The following is a 6,879-nucleotide window of genomic DNA, read 5'->3' on the forward strand; positions in this document are numbered from 1 at the left end:
CATGCAGATGCGGGGCTATTGAAACTCGGTGAACACCTTTAGGATGCAAAAAAGAGAAATTTGTAGCTAGATAGCTAGTAAAGTAGCATCACTGACATTGAAAGCGAAGGTGCTTGCAATCCAAAGATTGAGTATAAGACTTATCTCCAACCATGAGCGTCACGTCCCCTGGTAGTGGAATGGAGATAACCATGTCAACCAAAATGTGAGCAGAAGCAGAGAAGCCCAACAAAGTCATTATCTCATACACCTTCAGCAAATGACCATAGAGCTTCCAATGGCCTCAAAGCAAAAAATCTCACAAAAATGGAGTGGTAGATTAGGGAGATGAACCCACATGGAGTGCCAAATTGGAAGATTGGAGTAGAAGGAGAGGGGTTGAACAAGGTTTTCCGAGGTTTGGCCAAAAGATAGAACCCCCCAACCCTGCAACTTTCTTACCACCAAATCATGATCTTCAAAGGAAGAAAATGGGGCAATAAAAAACACCTTCATACAAGGGAAAAGTTCAACGTTACTAGAGACAAAGGGTTTCCAAGAACTTATTACCCAAAGATGTAGATTTGAGAGAAGGCCAAAGACCAATGAATCTACAAACCAACCAAAGACGTTGGTAGCAAACCACATTTGGGTCATGCATCACCACAAAGGAGGTCTTGGCACAAGTAATGGGTTAGGTTTTCAACTTTGGAGGAATAATGCCCCCAAATTTGGCAGCATGGGCATAACTTTGTCCATTACCAATAACAAATATTTGGAGGGGAGTGTCATCCATAGCAACTCTAGAAGTAGAAACCCCTCCACCTCCAATGTAGCAAGAATACCACCAACTAAAATCTCCAACCTAGGCAACGAAGATGCATAGGGAAGAGAAGTCGCCCTCTATCCCCTAAGACAATAGAATGAGACTTAGACAAGGTGGCAAAAGAAGAAATCCCCTCCAACAAAATACCAACCACAAAAAACTCATTGACAGCCTCATCGAGGACAACAACAATAGTTAGAGATATTGCAGAAGCAGTTGCAAGCACAATGAGCTAAAGGCAGAGACATTTCATTTTTTTCTAAATGTTATTCTCTACTATCTTTTGAATGTTTCTTGAACATTGGCTGTAAGCTCTACACTTTGGATGAAAATGTGTCTATCTTGCAAATTGTGACAATTTTAATGCAACAAAAGACATTATATTTTTCAAATGCTTTAATCTTAATAGTGAGTTTTTCTTTAGGAATCTATTAAACCAATCTATAAAGCCATAAAGAAGATGTTAACATAATTTATACCTAAGTAATTACTACCCCTCACGTGCATGTTGTAGATCATTGTTAATGCCCATAATTTGCGTTATGTATGATCAAACTACATATATGGCATTTGAAATGAAAGGGTTAAAGCAAAGTTGAACTATTTGACAAGCACCCATATGAAAGAATGCCTTACATCAAATAAACAAAGTTAAAATTCTATTGAGAAAGACAATTCTAGTTGCTACTTTATTTTCTTAGGAGTGTAGTAGCGAAAAGCATTCTAAAAATAATATCAATCCTCATACCCTCAAACCTTTGTAATTATTGTCAATCTCAATGATTTTTTTAGTGGCAAGTCTTCGGCAATTGGCGATTCTATCTCTTTTGGTAATTGTAATTTTGCGAATAAAACCTACATATGGGGTAAACCAAGTCACTGAGATATTACATAATTTGGGTCCAAATCCCAGGCTAATCGCCCATTAGTTTACACATAATTGGTCCAATCATGGTCCAATCACTAATGTAATCTACATTTACCGCACAGTTCTTTTAAATTTCTCGCCAGCGTTTAGCTAATGTCTTATTATTGGACAATGTTATTTCGCCCTTAGAATAAAATAATATTTTCCCCACGGTCGAGCATCACCTACCATTTTGTCGATGCATCTCCAACTACCCCGTTTAGCCAACTATTTTATATTTTGGGCTTTGGGACATGTTTCTTGGTTTCAAGGAGAATTAGAATTTATATAACGTTTGAAATTAGGCCTAAAATAGAGTTGAGGTCATTAGTCAATCTTACATCAATGGTCCATATTAATTCCTTTCACCATAGCAATGATAACATACAAAGTGATGACAACCAAGTTGACAACAAAAAATGACACATTATTAATTGAATCTTAATGGATTTGCACACTACAAGTACATTGTAGATTGTACACATGGCATATGGGCCATGACACACCTGTGACTTTGTAAATTCACCCAAAAATTAAATAATCTCTTTGTAGCAAAAGACAAATTAGACAACTATATTAATATTTTGTGCTATATGAAACAATCAATTTGCCTCTTACATTACAAAAATGTTTATGACCAACAAAAAAGCGCCCACATTTATTTTTTATTATTAAATTTTGATACAGAAAGGAAAATTTCACCAATAGAAAATAATTTTCTCTTGCCTTGAACAAAAAAATCGCCCTCGATTAGACATTTGTCCTGCACATTAAATGTTGAATTCACAAGCATTTTACATATTTTTCTCAGAAGAGGTTTCTTAAAGCTATCGCTGGTCAATCTGCTACCTAAAAACTCAATTCAAGCAAGGATATGGTTTTAAAGAAGCCCACAACTATTTGATCTACTTTGGCTATCAAGCTAGATGTTTGAATTGTTGTTGCAATGCAGAGTTGGTCAGACACTATTGCACTAAAGGTGGCATTACCAACACTAGTGGTAATAAATGGTTTGTGGCAGAGCCAATGGTTGTCACCCACTAGTGTTGAGGGTTTCAAGCCCTTTGATACAAATCTACAAGCACCTTAAATAGGTATGCAAGTGTCAGGTCCACTGCACGCCATTGGAATGTTTATTTATATTAATTTGTTTAAATTCAAAAAAACGTTCAACAATGATGCATGTGCAAGGAATGTTTTGCAACAAGACAATCTTTACGGACAAGCAAAATTTCTTACAAGTTACAAGCAAAGTGCTAGGACTTGGACATATGGACAAGTGATACATAAACTTTTGGGTTTCCAAACATGGTGGTAAAATTTGACCCAAGTACTCCATATCAACTACTTGTAGAATCTCTAAGGCAAAACTCGTATATAACCATCATTGAACAAATTTTAAATGCAACAAAAGGTAAAATATATATTTTGATTCCTTTAATCTTGATGAGGTATATTTGTTAACAAAATTCTTAAAACAACCAACAAGATGAGGCCATGGAAGATGATCTTAACATGCATGAAGTGATCTTGCGTTGAAAAGCTCAACAGATCTTTATAGACAAGTAACTCATGTTGGTGCAGGAGCACCTAAAGTACAAGAACATGATAAGGTTAAGATTCCTTATATGAGATATTTAAATCCATTTGAGTCATTTATGTTGTATTTGGGTCAAGATGTAAAGGCTATGAAACCATTTCGTCATAAATTGTAAAAGTTGTCAATTTGCCCTAGTTGTCCTAGTAGGGTCATGAATTAGTCAAGAGGTCAAAATATGTTTGTAAACCTAAGGAAGGGTAAAAGTATTGTATATGGTGATTAATATTCCATTATGACACATTTGTAAGGTTGGTACAAAGTTGTGAGGTCAAAATTTCTAAAATGTAAAAGTTGTTTAAATGTTGCAACTTTAAAACTTTGCAAAAAGTGCAAGAAGAATGTAATAAGTTGGTTCAAAAGTTGGTTGGGAAGTTCTCAACTATCAAAAATCCTATAAAAGAATTGTAATGGTCGTTCCAAATCAATTGATGAGAATAAGGAGAAGAAATAATCATTTTGGACAATTTTGGTATTTTCAACTATTGTTATTTTGATTGATTTTTCTGTATTTGTGTTGATTCCAGGCCTTGTACGACCATGTACAGCCATGAAACCCTATATAATCTGTATATTTGGATAGTGGTATGAGTTATCTTTCTTCTCTCTTTGGTTTGGAGCAATTTCATTCAATTTTGAGGAAGTTATTATCATTTTGGTGAAAGTTACTACTTTCAAATTTGAGAACTCTTGTAAACAGTCATGTTGCAGCATTTGGTATGAACACATATGGATGGCTCAGGAAGTCTAAATGTATTCATTGGAAAGATATGTGAATTACCTACCATTTTCTTTTTGTTTGAGACATTTTTATGCAAATTTGTGAAAGTTATGAAGATTTGAATGAACTAGTTTTTAAATGCCTTCAATGGTGTTGCACGCAAAGATTTGTGCTTATACAATTGTTTATGTATTGGAAAAACTAAATGGCTTACAGATTTGGAAACTAGACTCACAAATGGATAATGTGGAATTAGCTTGGGGTTAATTGAATTTGTTTTGTGAAAGATATTGGATGCCCTAGGCAGGGTTACATGTTTTACTTCTTATTTATGACAAAGAAAACAAGTCTCGATGCAAACAACATTATTTATAAGTAGTACATTATATTGTACTGAAATTTGGATATGTTTTAATAGGTCTAATTTGGAATTATTACACCAAAGGGTTTTTCAAGAAGATGTTTAAACCGAAGTTATGAACAATGGAATTAGATATAGAAATCAAGATATGCAAATGGAGAAGAATTGATATTTTTGTGTTGGAGATGCCTCTATATAATGAAATTATTTCATGGATTTTGAAGGGATCAGCATGTATCCCACTGATTGGTTGAGTTTTTTAAGATGCTCTGCATCAAATTGGTATCAAAGCTTGAAGATCTTGAGTGTGTGGGTAGAGCGCCAAAGGAGGCAATCCACACGAGGACCTTAAAGATTTGGTTTTGATTTGTTGACGAGTTTTTGGTTGCAAATGCTCATCCATCTTACTGCTAAAATAGAGATGTTGTGTTGTTGAGTTGATCGGTATGGAAGTTCTCTCAAGGGCCATGGGAAGGTCCAATGAATGCCAAGAGACTAGAGAGAGAGGCAAAGTGAGGGACTCCTAAGTGAGGCACATGGAGAATTGATTTTGGTGAGTTTAAAGTAGCATGGTAAAAGTGGATCTTTGACTGATAAAGCACCATGCAAGTTGCAGCCATTAATGCTCCACTGATAGGAGAATTTGATAAGGTGATTTTGAGGGTAGTCCTGTGTCCTTAAAGGAAAATATGATGGTGATAAAGGAATGAAAAGGCAAAAGCAAATGAAGGTAAAGATGAAGATTTTTTGTCTTCTTCTTTTTTTCTTGTAAGTTATTGGTTCCATGTTTCTAAGAGAGTTGGAAACTTTTCAAGGTTGGTAGTATGGTGCAGGAGCACCTAAAGTACAAGAACACGATAAGGTCAAAATTCCTTACATGAGATATTTAAATCCATTTGAGTCATTCATGTTGTATTTGGGTCAAGATGTAAAGGCTATGAAGCCATTTCGTCATAAATTGTAAAAGTTGTCAATTTTCCCTGGTTGTCCTAATAGGGTCATGAATTGGTGAAGAGGTCAAAATATGTTTGTAAACCAAGGAAGGGTAAAAGTATTGTAAATGGTGATTAATATTCCATTATGACATGTTTGTAAGGTTGAGTAAAAGTTGTTTAAATGTTGCAACTTTAAAACTTTGCAAAAAGTGCAAAAAAGGTTAAAGAATGTAATAAGTTGGTTAAAAAGTTAGTTGGAAAGTTCTCAACTATCACAAATCCTATAAAAGAATTGTAATGGTCGTTCTCAATCAATTAATGAGAATAAGGAGAAGAAAGAATCATTTTGAACAATTTTGGTGTTTTCAACTATTGCAATTTTGATTGGTTTTTCTGTATTTGTGTTGGTTTTAGGCCTTGTGCAGCCATGTACGACCTGGGAGCCCTATATATTTTGTATATTTGGATAGTGGTATGAGTTATCTTTCTTCTCTCTTTGGTTTGGAGTAATTTCATTTAGTTTTGAGAAAGTTATTATCATTTTGGTGAAAGTTATTGCTTTCAAATTTGAGAACTCTTGCAAATAGTCATGTTGCAGCATTTTGTATGAACACATATGGATGGTTTAAGAAGTCTAAATGTATTCATTGGAAAGATATGTGAATTACCTACCATTTTATTTTTGTTTGCGACATTTTTATGCAAATTTGCGAAAGTTATGAAGATTTGAGTGAAAACTAGTTTTTAAATGCTTTTCAATGGTCTTGCAGGCAAAGATTTGTGCTTATACAATTATTTATGTATTGGAAAAAATAATGGCGTGCAGATTTGGAAACGAGACTCACAAATGGATAATGTGGAATTAGTTTGAAGTTATTTGAATTTGTTTTGTGAAAGATATTGGATGCCCTAGGCAGGGCTACATGTTTTACTTCTAGTTTATGACAAAGAAAATGGGTCTCGGTGCACACAACATAATTTATAATTGGAATATTATATTTTACTAAGATTGGATATGTTTTAATAGGTCTAATTGAAACAATTACACCAAAGGGTTTTTCAAGGAGATGTTTAGAATCGAAGTTATGAACAATGGAATCAAATATAGAAATCAGAATATGCAAATGGAGAAGAATTGATGTTTTTGTGTTGGAAAATGCTTTGTTTTGCCTCATGAGACGCCTCTATATAATGAAATTATTTCATGGATTTTGAAGGGATCAGCATGCATCCCACTGATTGGTTAAGTTTTTTAAGATGATCTGCATCACATGTGCATGTTGTAACTGAAGTAACCGCATTGCAAATGCCCCTAATGTGCTTTATGCATGATCAAACGGCATATATGGCATACAAAATGAAATGGCTATGGCCCAAGTGGAACCATTTGGCAGGAGACCATATGAAGGCACATTGTCTTACATCAAGAAACTAAACAAAGTTAAAATTTGATTGAGGAATCGATGGAATTTCTAATTCACATTAGCAAAAACCCTTTTAATAGTTAAATGCATTACTGCTCTGGATATGGAATTTATAACTCCACCACCCTA

This window comes from Cupressus sempervirens, chromosome 3, assembly GCF_028749045.1.
Source record: "Cupressus sempervirens isolate cs-2001-9-10 chromosome 3, ASM2874904v1, whole genome shotgun sequence".
NCBI classification, from domain to species: Eukaryota; Viridiplantae; Streptophyta; class Pinopsida; order Cupressales; family Cupressaceae; genus Cupressus; species Cupressus sempervirens.